This window comes from Peromyscus leucopus, chromosome 6 (genome assembly GCF_004664715.2).
Source record: "Peromyscus leucopus breed LL Stock chromosome 6, UCI_PerLeu_2.1, whole genome shotgun sequence".
In the NCBI taxonomy this organism is placed as follows: Eukaryota; Metazoa; Chordata; class Mammalia; order Rodentia; family Cricetidae; genus Peromyscus; species Peromyscus leucopus.
Window position 1 is genome coordinate 125,804,931 of NC_051068.1, and position 15,622 is coordinate 125,820,552.

Sequence of the window (15,622 nt, forward strand, 5' to 3'; positions counted from 1 at the left end):
TTCTCGATTCACCTGGTTTTGTTTCTAGGGATACTTGACTGTACTTAACATGGTTCCAGTTTAGTTAATTGTGATTTATTCTTGAATCTCAGCCTCACTAGGAAGACACTAATGAATAGCGTTGACTTTATCTTCAGCTCAGTTTTCTGTACATTGATTTGAACTAATTATGCAGTCCTGGCAAGCAAGGATTGACTGTGTCCTTTTATAGTCTTAGCTGAGCTTCAGCTGAAAGTCGCTTTTTATAAAAGTAATCCAGTTGAAAGCATGAAAACAACGTGAATTACATGTCTAGTTGCAGACAAAGGAATTTGATGGAAGTCTTCAAGCCATACACCCTTGCTATTGTTAACCCTGAATTTGCCACAATCTTGCATCCATGAAATAACATAATGGAATTAGTGATTTGTAGTTTTATCTGAATTTTATGTACAAAACACTCTGAGGATTACTAAATCAAGTAAGAGTATTCCTTAATATTGATGCCATCCTAAACAGTCGTCACTGGAGAAAATCTGTCACTGACATGGTTACAGTCTGATCTGATCTGGGCAACTGTTTATTCATCCCAGGTTACTCTATGTTATATCGAGTCAACAATAAAATCTAAGCAGGATGATTGGTGTTCAGCAGCGACCTTCCTTTCCAGGAGAACATGTGAGGAATCACACACCACACTGGGCCTGAGAGCAAAGCCTGGCATTCCACCCATGAGATGAAATTTCTGGGCTTGCTGTTTTTCTTTGGCCATTTGCCATTCTTAGCAGTGCTACCACAAAAAGTAGGTTCTTTCTTCTTTCTCTCTCTCTCTCTCTCTCTCTCTCTCTCTCTCTCTCTCTCTCTCTCTCTCTCTCTCCCTTTCTTTCTGTCTCATATTCATTTTATAGATACATTCCTGCAGATAGCTTATGATCTGGCAAGGCTGAAATTTGAGTTTCTGCTCTAGTTTTATGAGAAACATGATGCCAGCAGTAATATCTAGCAAACCTATTCTCAAAACTTTCAGATTATTTTAAAGATGTAAACAACCCAAACAAGCTTTCCATATCCTTATTTGGATGCAAGGATAATCGATTTGCCTTGAATTTTTAGCTTATTCATTTTAAACCATAGTATTTAATCCATTTATAAAGATTCATTTTTTTTGTCATTTCATGGGTGTATGTACACAGTGACTGTGGGAGCCAGTAGAGGGCATTGGAATCCCCGGAACTGGAGTTACACAAAGTTGGGAGCCACCATGTGTAAGCTAGGAACTGAACCCTGGACCTCTGCAAAGGCAGCCAGTGTTCTTCATCACTGAGCCATTTTTCCAGCCCTGTAATTGTATTCAGAAGTGGTAGAATATTGTGATCCATTAAGAGTTTATGAGATTTGCTCAAAGCTAAAAACTTTGGGGCTTCAGAGAAATTAGAAAGAGAAAAATCAGCTCACAGACTGGGAGAAAATCCACTAATCATACACCTGGTCACAACTGTGTATCCATATGTCAGAAATAACCCAGCTTAAAAACGGGCAAAGGGATGGACCAGACATTTATGTAAAGAAATATGCAAATGTCTAATATGATTATGGAATGACTGCTTCTGCCATCAGTCACTAGAGGGATACAGAAAAAAAAAAACTATAAGGTCATTTTGTCACCCACCAAAATAGCTGTGATAAGGACAGACAGTAACAAGTATCGACATGGATATGGTAAAATGGCTACTCACACATTACTAGTAGGAATTCACAAGAAAGGAGCCATCTGCAAAAACTTTAGCAGTTTCTCTACTCGTGTGTGTGTGTGTGTGTGTGTGTGTGTGTGTGTGTGTATTATGTATGTTTCTCACACAAAGGTTTGTATAGGAATTTAGTAACAGCATCCTTAACAATTGCTGAAATTAAAACACTGTTATATTCAAGCCTCTTTATCATTGAATTAATACAATGTGGTATATCCACAAAATAAAATATTGTCTAGAAATGAAAAGAAACAAAAGCTGGAGCATGTTGCGACCCCTATGTCACACCAAATGTCAACGACAGCCCGGTGAGAGTACTGAGGTAACAAAGCATATACTGCACAATTGCATTTATGAAAAATGTCCTCAGATCTCAAATCTACAGAGACAGATAGAAAAGATGAGTGTTGCCCAGGCCCTGGGTGGGATGGGACTACAAACAGGGGACCTCTGTTTAGGATGACAGAAATATTCTATCTTTAGATTGTGGATACCTAATAACTGCACAGTTCAATAAATATACAAAAGTTTATTGAACCATGCAGTGAATGGATGGCAAATTATATCTTTTTTGTTTAATTTTTAAAAATCAGAATTAAAATAGAATTATATTATTTCTGAAGCTGGCAAAAGAGGAAATGTATTGTGAGTTCAGAGATGCTGAGGAGTAACAGCACATTACTCCTGGGCACATTATTCACATTCCTGAGCCTCACCATATTACTCATGTTCATTGTGACCTAGACTTCCACAGCGTATTTAGAAAAAGATTGTTTTTGGAAATTATTCTGGCATTTTGTTTTGGGCCAGCAGGGGCAGAAGAAGAGGGATAGGCTGGTGGATTGAGTAGTCGATGCCCACTAACTGGATCCAGAAAGCTTCAAGATCGAGCAGGCTTCCAACCTTGAAACCCTTATTTTCCTGGCTTTCTCTAATGCATCCCAAGGAGTGAGAGACGCCGAACTTAACTCATAGGCAAAAAACGTCTGTCACTCTTGACGATGAGGTCTTCTTAAGTCGGAAGTGGTCCCATGTCATATCTAACCTTGACAAAATAAAACTTCAAGAATTTTAAATCTCTTCTTACTACAGACCTTGCACTTTGGGGAAAATTTATTAAATGCCCCCTCCACAACACCAGACAAGGAGAACAGAAAGTACCTGTTTCTGCGCTATTTCCCAGAGACAAAGCTTATGCTAGCACTGTAGGAAATGTGGATCCCAGTGCCACGGTCCTGGCTTTGGACCCCACACCTGCTTATTTCTGAAGGGTTAAAGAAATGGAAATATATGCTTCAGGGCTCTTTCCAAACTTCCTTATTGAGTATAGGAGTTCAAGTTCCAACATGCTTGTTATTTCAAGTGAAAAACTTCTCTCTTAGAAAATAGAAAATAGGTGCATTAGGGAGTGAATGCACAGTGGTTACCTGCTCCCATCCCCCCACTCTCTCTTTTTAAAGACATATTCTGCATGATGGTGGCTAAAAGGTGGCAGCTGTGCCAGAGTCGTGGACCCTAAATCGCTGAGCAAAAAACGAGAGGGGGAAGCTGTGATTGCTCACAGTACAGGAGTGAATATGCACTCTCAACCACAAATCAAGCAGGCTGGGAGGAAAAAAAAAAAGGCCCAATCAGGCAGTAATGGCCTCCACTTCACAATCAGACAAGAGCTTCATACTTGAAAAATCCTACCATTTATAGCTGATTGCTAACCCTGGCCTCATTTCTAATCTAAAGGGCGAGTAATAATTTGGACAAGGAATTAGAACAACTTCCCAACAATTTAGCAAATTGTTATTATTTCGGGGGGGGTTAGGTGGGGGGAAGGAGCTGCTTTTGTAAGGAGTGTCTCTTGTGGGCTACCATTTTCGTGACATCAAATCCCGTCTCCACCGTGCTAGCAGAGTAGCTAACAGATAGTGGAAATAAGTGAAATAAAAGAGGGAGGAAGGGAGAGAGAGGTCACCAAGGAATGAAGAAAACGGGGCTGCGAATTCTTTTGAAAACACCGACCTATGGTATCCCCAAATAAATTTTGACAATTGTCACTGATTATTACTGTTTTAGAAAGGGTTTTGACCTTTCAGAGGATCTGACTTCTTAAAAACATAAAGGCTCCCCTGGGTGCTTCACCCAGTGGCAGATTTGGCTCGGGAAAAGTTACTGTTTCTAGAAACTTACAACACAGCATGTGTGGGTACTCTTAAATTGATGTGCCTTATCAGACAGCATGTTTCTTTCTGTATTGTTATTTTTACTCATTAAACTGTGTACACACAATTATTTCATTAACACATTAATGCATGAAATTGAGGAGCCTATGATGTAGGTTATTTTGAGATGAATCTAACTTTTCCACCAGGCCAGACACATTTGTATAGTGAATGTTACTCATACATATCAAATACAGCACCGTACTAAAGAAGTCAACAACATATTCTTTTCTATTTTCAATTTTACCTTTATTTATGTGAATGTATAGGTATATGCCATATGTGTAAGGTGCAGAGGCTGTAGATGAAGTCAGATGCCCTGGAGCTGGAGTCGCAGGCAGTTCTGAGCTGCTCAGTGTGAGTGCCGAGGACAGAGTGCAGGTCCTCCTTAAGGACGGCCGTGCTCTTAATCACTAAGTTATCGCTCCAGCCCCTATGATTTTTTTTTTTTCTGAAAAGGAATATGGCTGGTGGGATTAGTGGACAGACAGAAAGATAAACCAACTCACAGACTCAAGAGAGACCACAGAACTGCCTGCCCAGCTGCTTAATTCTCCTACTAATGAAGACCCAGAGGCAGAAGACAGGTCGGAGTTTCATAAAGAAGGGGAAGGTAGCCAACAGAAGGTCAGCCTGAGGTCTGAGGTCCTCTCCCACCGCGCCTGCACTCTCCCGTTTCTGGATGTGGCACGTTAGCTGCAGACATCAGGGGCGTCGAGGACTTTGGGGAGGGGAGGACAGACTGGAGGTTCGCGTGCAGCTTGCAGCTTGCAGCTTGCAGCTTGCAGCTTGCAGCTTGCAGCTTGCAGCTTGCAGCGTGCAGCTTGCAGCTTGCAGCTTGCAGCACTCTTGTTATTTACCCAGTAAGGCTTGGATGGCCCAGGGCAGGTTCAGAACACCTTTGCTAGCAGGTCTGAGAATATCGAGCTGCCAGCTTCAGAAGAGATACCTCATTGTAAAAACAATCTCGCAGTTATTTGGAACAGACCCTCAGTAGTAGAATCCCAACTCAGCGATGTTCTTGTGAGATGTCTGATCTTCAAGATAAGCGACCACCAGCAGGAAGGCTCTACCTCTCCCTGCCTGTGGAGCTCTGTGGAGAAATGACAAGGCGGGAAATTCAGGCCATACTTCCAAGTTAGAACAAGAGGAGGACTTAGTCAACAGTTTAAATCATTAATTCCTTTCTTGTGGACAAAGTGACTTTCCTTCAGTACTGGTATGTTTATCAAATACTAGGTGTGGGGAATATATATGGTTTTTGAATCCAAGGAAATATTTTTATTTTAGATTGGAAATATTATACACAACAGGGTGTGATTTCCGAAGCCCAGCAGACTCTATGCAGGTCTAAAACTTGAATTAAACAAACAAATACAACTTTTCTTTATTTGTATGGGGACTACAGTAAGAAGGCTGTACCTTTGAGATACCCAGAAATGATTTATAACTAGCAATTATCCACCCCATTCAATGTAAACAGAATCATAATTCATATTACAGAGTCTACAGTGCATTTGAAAATGCCCACTGCGAATCTGAAAACAGCATATACATTTTTGCGTTATTTCACATGCCTGGCTCCTAGTCTCCAAACGACTTTTTGTAAAGAAGGAAGTAATTCATATTGATAAGTTCCAGGTAATAACAACAAAGGTACTTTTTGAAGAGAGGCAGAACTTTCCAACACCTTTTGGAGCAGAATGTCTGAGGTATGGTAAAGGAAATGAGAATTGTATTATGGGACGAACAAAGCCCTGTCCTCACGGCTGTTTACTGAACAGAGATTTGAAATCTAGAGTTCCCCTGACGGGGGTCAGGACTGAAAAACTTGAGAGGAAGACCCGCCCCCCAGTCCTTCAGCCCCCAATCCGGGGTACCTGCCATTTGCTTTGCCAATGTTTGGGGTAGAATTAGCGAAAACGAACCCAGGAGAAACTGAAAGCATATTGTTGTTTCACATTCGTGAAGTTAGAAAAGGTAACAATGTAGTCCAGTTCAACCAGTGGAGGGCTAAGGGCTCTGTGTCCTGACAGAGACAGGCCACGTCCCTAACCTTCTCTTGTATCATACTGGATTACCACCAACTGAAATGACCCCTAGTGTTAAAACACAGACCTTCTTTTTTTTTAAGCCTCGGATCCCAGGCACCAGACATTTCTAAAGGCAGGGAGGACAGGTCAGGTTTGCCAGCCTGGATTCCACTCACTGCTCGGTCAGCTTCAGAGACCTCATCGCGGCTCAGTAAAGGATATCTCACTTTCTCTTGCCCATTTAGCACAAGAATTTATAGTCCTCCAGGACTCTCAAGTGATTCAGATTTTCTTTCCAGAAAGGACTTCTCTTTCAAGTTACAGTAGATTCTTTGAGGACTCTGAGTTAATATAGCAGCTGTAGCTACACAGACAGAGGAAGGAAAACTACAGAATAAAACAGGAGTTCTCTTAATATTTCCACAGCGTTGTTCAGCACGGAATACAGGAAGACTGCGAGGCAGGCCTGGCCGGGAGCGGTGACCACGTTAGCAAATGCAGGCTTTTCTGGACAAAATGGAACAGCGCCGGAGCATCTCAGCTGCGTAAACCATCACTTCGTTGTGAGAAGGCGTTCAGCATGTGTGTTTAAAAGAGCTTGTGTCACCAACCCTGCCCAAATGAATTCTGCACAATCTGCTTAATTGATTTTTATATCTCAAAGAGCAGATTTGGGGAGAGAAATGTGATATTAAGGGATTCGGTTCTCAATCGTCCTCAAAATGCAGCACGGTTATCAGAAAGCTGTCGTCCAAAACACAGCCGAGAGAGAGAGGTAAAGATCAGCCACTCACCAAAGGCCATCTTGTTGTGTTTGCAACAAATAAAACTATTAAATATCAGTGTGGTTTAGAGAAGGAAGACGTCATTTTAAAAAAGCTTAAAAAAAACTCTGATTATAACTATGGCAAAATGAAACTGTGTAAAGTACAGGCATACAAGCTTCTTAGAAAGTCACTCATGGGATAAACACTCATTAAAAACCAAAGAATTCAAAACCCTGTCTTGAAAAACAAAAAACAAACAAACAAAAAACCCAAAGGATTCAGTATTTATAAATGAAAAATAGGAAGAAGTAAAAATAAGAACTAATAAAATGAAGGTTTTTAATACAGGGTAAAAATGAAAATTACCTAACATAAAGTATAAAATAATTAATTTCAGAAAAATTTTATCCTTATGAATACTAAAATATAAAAAACTACTTCCATATATATGTTTTGAATCAAGCTATGAATTTAATTTGGAAGCTTTTCTGGAAGAAAAACATGAATGTCCCAGTGTGCTCATTGCTACCAGAGTAATTATCTATGAAGAATACTCCATGATGACAAACTTCATTACTCAATAACACTGGTAAACATTAAAATATTTAAAGAATAATGTAGAACATTATGGTTTATTCTATTTAAATGTCACAATCATAGCAGCCTTTTATGCCTATATTTCTTTGAATTGCTAGGAATTGATGTGCTTCTCGTGCAAGCTGATATTATAGTCATATGACCTAATTAAACATTGGGATTCATATTTTAAATATATAATTACCAGAGTCATCATTTTAAAAAACGTAATTACCGCTTTCTACATTAATAGCAAAAATTGGTATTCAATGTCAACAAGGCTATGGAAAGTTCCTGCGTGATGTTTGTCTTTTCTGGTTGTAAAGAAACAATGGAAATAATTTTGGCGTGGAAACCCATTTTAAATATTATTTTCATGGAACAGATTCCCTGTCTTTAAATGCTGGGAATTCCTGCTTTCAGAATCTTCCCGAATTATCTAATGTCATTTGCTGTCAATTGTAATTCATTCATCTTTGTTGATAGAAGCACATTTTTGTTCTTAGAGTTTGGGAAATCCACACACAACATCAGTGAGATGTGTAAGTGACGCAAGATTCTCTGTTATTCTACAACAGAGTCGCTTCAAAGATTTGGGGCTTTGGGGAAGACTCCTTCATTTCTGAATTGCACAGAATCAATCATAACGACCTCTTCGTGATTTCAATATTGCAAATCCCTTCTGATTAGCCCTCTTTAAGAGAGAGATGAACTGGCTTCAGAATTGTTCGGCCCTGTTGGAAGCCCCGTCTTAGAGAACGGCAGATGATGTAATTAAATTGAATCCTGTGTTTTCCATAGAGAGAACTAATGTGAATGATCCATTCCTATATTTAGACTGCTCACGTCAGCAGGGCAGCAGGCCATTGACCAACAACTGAGGATCCGGATCATATGTAGCTTTTTAATTTTAAAAATATGGACAGATTAAAAAAAAGAAGTAACTAAAAAAACGGCAGATGAAATGTTCCTCGTTTAAAGAGCTATTCTTCATCCCTTGAGTGAAAGAATGTCCCATTTTCCCATTCAGAGGATTGATTTTCTCGGAGTGCAATATAGAAATGTCTGGGGAAGCAGTTAAGCTTAGGATCCAATAAGGAGCCTGGCCAGAAAGCAAGCACTTCAAGTTCACGGAGGAGTGCCTGCCAAATTCCTGCGTTAGTTTGTAAGTGAAAATACAAATGTGATATTTAACAAAAATGTTCCTTTGTCTTTGAAATGGAACGTGTAAACTAGAGATTATGTGGGTAAACCAGATCTTATTTGAGCTCCATCTAGCACATAATAGCAGTAGCAAGGAGGTAAATCATCGACTATTTCTCCACATTTGATCACACTCATATTTACAGGAAGGGCAGTATTTCTAACCAGCCTCCCCTTCCAGTTTCTCTTAGCTGATTTCTGTTTTTATACAGTCAAACCACAACAGTTGTCTTACATTCTCGCTGTGTTGTATTTGAAATTATCAGTGCTGCACTGAGTTGAAAAGGTACCATTTACCCTTTAGCTTTAGAATCACAGAGAAAAACCAGTGTCACAAAGTCCCTTGAAACCAAAAAATCAAAAATTATCTGGAGGGGCTGGTTGACAGGATGCTCAGGTGACAGGGTGCTTGGTGGGCAGCCTTAAAGTCCTGAGTTTGATCTCTAACAAGAAGTAAACAAATCAGGCACAGTGGCATGCCTTGTATAATTCTAGTACCAGGGAAATGGAGAAGAGAGGACCCCTGGGGTTCGCTGGCCAGCCAGCCCCTTTCCTGAGGAACAACACCTGAGGCTGACTCTCGCCTGGTCTCCACGTGCACAGGCATACATGGACATGTGCACCCATGAACACCCACCCCTCCACACACACTTAATGAACAGTTGTGCATTATTTAGATTGGATTATTAAATGTAGATACTGGAGTTTTTTTGTTTGCCATGGGATAATCAAAATAATGAGCATAAATATAGACAGGCCCCTATGAAAACTTTAGAATCCTAGAAGAAAACAATATAAGGTGAAAATCTATAGTCCTGATGAATTTGACTGTAATTATCCACTCTTCCCAGGACACCTATAGATTTAGTACACATATATAAAGAGAGCAATTTCTCTAGAGACCTACACACACACACACACACACACACACACACACACACACACACACAGATTCACCTTTTGAAATTATACAAATGACTCTGATTATGAATTTTTAATTTACATATCCAACAAGTGAAATCTACTTAAAATATGAAGATGAGCAGGACAATTATAGATTATCTATATATACAGATACAATTATCACATATACAGTATATCGTGTGAAGTGTGAAGCAATGTTGGCTTCTTTCTGTGTGGCAGTGTCCGCGCTGTGCTTCAGTAACAAGGCTGAAATGTCCCTGGAAAATAGTTTTTTGGTATAAAATTACCAAATGACTAAAATATCATTTGACATTAGGTGATTTCATTATTTACAAATGTCAATAGACGTTAACTTTGTCATGTGTTTTTAAAAATAAACCATTAAAGTATTCTAGGATTATAAAGAAACTCAGCCTTGCTCAGCCCCTCACGGGTGACTCAAGCAGCAGAGTGGACTGTGTGTCCTACTCTGCCACCTGGTGGTCAACATGGGCAATTAGATGGTGTCTACATTCCACCCCATTCTTGCTCTCTCTCCCTTTTGTCAACCTGGTTAATTAACCTTCACTCTAATGGGATTCCTGCTGCTGTGGAAGCCGTCGATAGTTCACGCAAATGACCCCAAGCAACAGGACAGACAAGACAGGAGGCTGGAGGAACCTATTGGGTTTGGAGTCGGGGTTTTTCTGTGTAGGTCTGGCTGGAACTCACTCCTTAGACCAGGCTGGCCTCCATCTCGGGAGATCTGCCTGCCTTTGTCTCCTAAGTGCTGGGATTAAAGACATGCCACCACCATTGGGCAGAAACCCATTGTCAAGATAAGAAAATTCAATAAAATTCTTTGATCTTTCCGTGGTGATGTCTGAAGACATAAAAACGGTTTATTTTAGTCTCATTGTGCTTTGGAAGAGAAGCAGGGGGTTAGTCGTGAAAAGCTGAGAAACAAAGGACCTCATTAAGGACTTCTGTGGACAACTGTGCAGAGCTTTAGTGAGAACTTCTCACTTCTCATTCTAGAGAAGAAAGCCGTTCCTGTCAGCGTGGCTCGAAGGTGATGTAAACTGCAAAATCTAACCTTGGAATAGTGATCATTTGCTGATAATTATCATGCATGATGAACAATTTCATAATTATATATAAAAATAACCCACTGTTACAAATGCAGAACCCAGAGGCACAAATGTCAAAGGGCTGGGGCTCATGGGCTAGATATTCCCAAGAGGAGCCTGGAGCATCTTCTTGTGCAAGATAAGAACACCTGCAAAGCACACAAGGGACAACCTGGGGACTCCCATGGGCTACACCTGGGGCAAGGTAAACATTAGCATAAATGGTAACAGCAATGACCTTTACGTCATTGAACAGAATAACCTGCTTGCAAACGTGTGTGTGTGTGTGTGTGTGTGTGTGTGTGTGTGTGTGTGCATGTGTGTGTGTGTATTTTCCTGAGCTGCACACATACATGTTCATGAGACAAAGTAAAACCCCAACTAATAATAGGAAAAGAAATAAAAGAGCAATCATGTAATAACTGATTTGAATATGATTGTAAGTGGATGTTGAGACTTTGATAAAACGTAGGGTATTTATAGATTCCAAAATATAAAAGTTTAAACAAATTTCTTCTTTCTAGCATTTATTTTTTTATGTTTTCAGAATTCATAAATGATGGTTCTCTTTACTTCATTTCCACCTTACACCCCCTCCTCTGTCCACCCTCATTCCCTCTCAACCCCTTGACCTCTTTTTCTTTAATTATTATTGTCACATATACACAACCTGCTGAGTCTATTTAGTGCTGCTCATATGCACATGTGTTTAGAAGTAACTACTTGGGACTGGACGACCTCCAGGGGCCTCTTTCCTGGTGAAGATGGATTCTCCATCTCCCAGGAGCCGTTGGTTTGCTGTAGCTCTTAATCGAGGGAGGACCTTGTGAGATTTCCCCACCCAGGCAGGCAAGGGAACTGGGTGTCATTGTGCAGGTGGTGTTTGGTGGCCATGTTGGTGAGACATCACGGGTGTATCTCTGTCATATATGGAAGACACTGTCTCATAGCTGATGTCCTGGTCTCCGGCTTTTATAATCTAGAGGACACTGTCTCCTGCTAGACACCCTAGTCCTCTGGCTCTTACAGTCTTCCCACCCTGCTTCTGTGATATTCAAATTCTTATTAGCTATAAGAGGAAAAGTCTGATTAGGATGGAGAAGCCGAGCCACACCACATTAACCAAGTCATTAAAGCAAAGGAAACACAGTTGGCCATCACATTGGTAGAATATGTTCCTATGTGTTCGCCAACTGTAGCTCAAAAATACTTGAAAAAAGTTGCATCTGTGCTGATCACTGAGACTTTTCCTTGTTATTATTATTCTTTAAGCATTTACAGGGCATAGGTATCATAAGTCATCTCAATATGTTTTAATGTTTATGGGAAGATGTGCATGGGATATATGAAAATACAATGGCATTTTATATAGGAGTTGGAGCACCCACTAATTTTGGTACCCATAGGGATTCTTGATCATATTCCCACAGATGTTGAGAGATGGCTGTATACATTGAAATATGTAAGAACAAAAAAAAAAAAGGCTGGGCTTTATTTGTAATAGCCAGAAACTGGAAACAACCTAGATTTCTCTCAAGCAAAGAATAAATGAAGAAATTGTGGTAATTCACACAATGGAGTATTACTCAGCTTTTAAAAACAATGACATCAGGAAATTTGTAGGCAAATGGATAGAACTAGAAAAAAATTATCCTGAGTGAGGTAACCCAGACCTAGAAAGACAAACTTCAGGTGTGCTCACTTATAAGTGAATATTAGCTGTAAAGTAAAGGATAACCATGCTATAATCCACAGGCCCAGAGGGACTAGGAAATAAGGAGGGCCCAAGGGGGGAATGCTTGAATCTCCCTAGGAAGGGAAAACAGAAAAGATCTCGTGGGTGGACTGGGGGCAGGTAGAATGGGAACATGATGGATCTGGTAGAGAGTGGTTGGACTGGAAATGGGGAGCATTTCAGGGTCTAATAGAAACCTGGTGCATGGGAAACTCTCAGGAATATACAAGGATGACCCCAGCTAAGACTCCTAGCAATAGTGGAGCCTGAACTGGTCATCTCCTGTGACCAGGCAAGATTTCCAGTGGAGGGATTGGGACATCAAACCAGCCACACAACCTTTGACCTACAGTCTGTCCTGCCTGTAGGATGTTTTGGGATTGGTGCCTACCCAAATTGTAATCACAGAGGCTTCATCCAGCACCTGCATCCACAGTCAAACATGAGGCTGAGCTCTGTGAATCCTGCTGAAAAGAAGGAAGGATTGTATGATCCAGAGGGGTCAAGGTCATCAAAAGAAACCTCACAGAAATGACTAACCTGGGTTCATAAGAGCTCATGACAACCAGGGAGCCTGCCTGGGGCCGACCTAGGCCCTCCACATCTATTTGGCAGTTGTGTGGCTTGACCTGCTCATGGGACTCCTGACAATGGGAACAGGGACTGTCCTTGATGCTTTGGCTGGTTTTTAGAAACCTATTCCTCATACTGGGTCGCCTTGCCCAGTCTCAATGCAAGGGGAGGAGCTTAGTCCTTCTGTAACTTGAAGCCATGTTTTGATGATATCCACGGGAGACCTGCCCCCATTCTGAAGAGAAACAGAGGAGGAGTGGGTGGGGAAGGGGAAGGGGAGCTGGGAGTAGGAAATGGGCGGAGAGGATGGAGGGAAAACTGTGGTCGGGATATAAAATAAATAAAGTTAATTAATTTTAAAAAAGGCTGGGCATGCAGATTAGCTGGCAGAGTGCTTGCCTAGCATATATGAGGCCATGGTTTCAATTCCTGCACCATATAAATCAGGTGTCGTGGCACAGAACTTACTCCCAGCCCTCAGAAAGTAGACACAGGAGAATAAGGAAGTCAAGGTCATCCTCAGCTATGTAGAAAATTCAGGGATAGCCGGAAGATACCTGAGGTCCTACCTCAAGAAGAAGAGTCATATATCTTGAATACATTCTAAGATCTTTACACAAATTTGACTATGTGTGTGTGCATACTATCTACATACTTATAGGCTAGGGGGCACAATCAGCCTAGGTAAGGTGTGTGCAGATTCTTTATGATTGTTGCTTTTTTTCAGTTTTGAAATTATCTCAATATAAAGAGTTAAAAAGAGTTACTGAAAAAAATCAGAAAGGCCATATCAGGTTAAGTTACAGAGCATACCTTAGAATTCTAGGTTCTGAACATTCTGTCAATTCTTTCAGAAGAACTGTATTAGTCTGTGTAATTTTCTTGGCACTGTGGTAAGATGCCTGAAGGCAGCGCCTGAGGGAGGAAGGAGCTCTTTGGCTCATAGTTTAAGGTGATACAGTCTACCGTGGTGAAGTCTGGCAGAGTTTATGATGACAGGCTGTTCAGCTGCAGCTGCTCTCACCCCAGGACCCAGTGCGTAGAGGGTTTGGGTGGGAACCAGGGCCCGACTGTAATCTATAAATCCTCCTTTTCAGTAGTTCACTTCCTCCAGCATGGCTCCAGTACCTAAAGGTCTATGTCTTCCTCATGCCTGGGCAGCCAAGGCCCAAGGGTTCAAACACATGAGCTTGCACAGGAGACTGCATGTTCAGTGGGTGACAAATACAACCTAATCCTATACAGCTAACCAGGGACCTTGTACCTGGTCAAATTAGCTCAGGGCTTTAATTTTATTAATTATTAATTTTATTAATTATCACATCAAGCTTCTCTGGGTTTATAAATAGTAAGCTAAATAATGCTTTCGAATAGTCACTTACACAACTTTTATCAAAGCATAGCATTTGCTGAACACCAACCCATGTCAAGGACAGGGGATGCAAAATGACAGCAATGGTGCTTCCTTCCTCAGCCAGTCCACACTAGCAGGGTGGTGGTGGCCGTGTCTGTAACTCATAACCACCAAGATACCACTGGTCTGTGCAGTTGAGAGTCTAAGCAAAATATTGTGCTTCGGTAAAGAAGGGGAGTGATGTCAGGGAGAGGAAGAAGATGGGAAGTGATGTGGAGGACAGAGAGGAGAAGGGAAGTGATGTGGGGGACAGGAAGGAGAAGGGAAGTGATGTGGAGGACAGAGAGGAGAAGGGAAGTGATGTGGGGGACAGGAAGGAGAAGGGAAGTGATGTGGAGGACAGAGAGGAGAAGGGAAGTGATGTGGAGGACAGGAAGGAGAAGGGGAGTGATGTGGGGGACAGGAAGGAGAAGGGAAGTGATGGGGAGGACAGGAAGGAGAAGGGAAGTGATGTGGGGGACAGGAAGGAGAAGGGAAGTGATGTGGAGGACAGAGAGGAGAAGGGAAGTGATGTGGAGGACAGGAAGAAGAAGGGAAGTGATGTGGGGTACAGGAGGGAGAAGGGAGGTGATGTGGGGGACAGGAAGGAGAAGGGAAGTGATGTGGAGGACAGAGAGGAGAAGGGAAGTGATGTGGAGGACAGGAAGGAGAAGGGGAGTGATGTGGGGGACAGGAAGGAGATGGGAAGTGATGTGGAGGACAGGAGGGAGAAGGGAGGTGATGTGGGGGACAGGAAGGAGAAGGGAAGTGATGTGGAGGACAGGAAGGAGAAGGGAAGTGATGTGGGGGAGAGGAAGAAGATGGGGAGGACAGGAAGGAGAAGGGAAGTGATGTGGGGGACAGAGAGGAGAAGGGAAGTGATGTGGAGGACAGGAAGGAGAGGAGTGATGTGGGGGAGAGGAAGAAGATGGGAAGTGATGGGGAGGACAGGAAGGAGAAGGGAAGTGATGTGGGGGACAGGAAGGAGAAGGGAAGTGATATGGGGGACAGGAAGGAGAAGGGAAGTGATGTGGAGGACAGGAAGGAGAAGGGAAGTGATGTGGGGGACAGGAAGGAGAAGGGAAGTGATGTGGGGGACAGGAAGGAGAAGGGAAGTGATGTGGAGGACAGGAAGGAGAAGGGAAGTGATGTGGGGACAGGAAGGAGGTGAGAAATGATTTGGAGGACAGGAGGGAGGTGAGAAGTGATGTGGGGACAGGAAGGGCATAATGCATTCTGAAGTAGCGTGGGCAGGCTTCTCAAGAGCCTTGCACAGGGTCCTGGCAAGTACCATAGGCCCTTGATTCAGTTTTCCTTTTTTTTCTTTTTCTTTTTCTGAGACAGGGTTTCTCTGTGTAGCTTTGTGCCT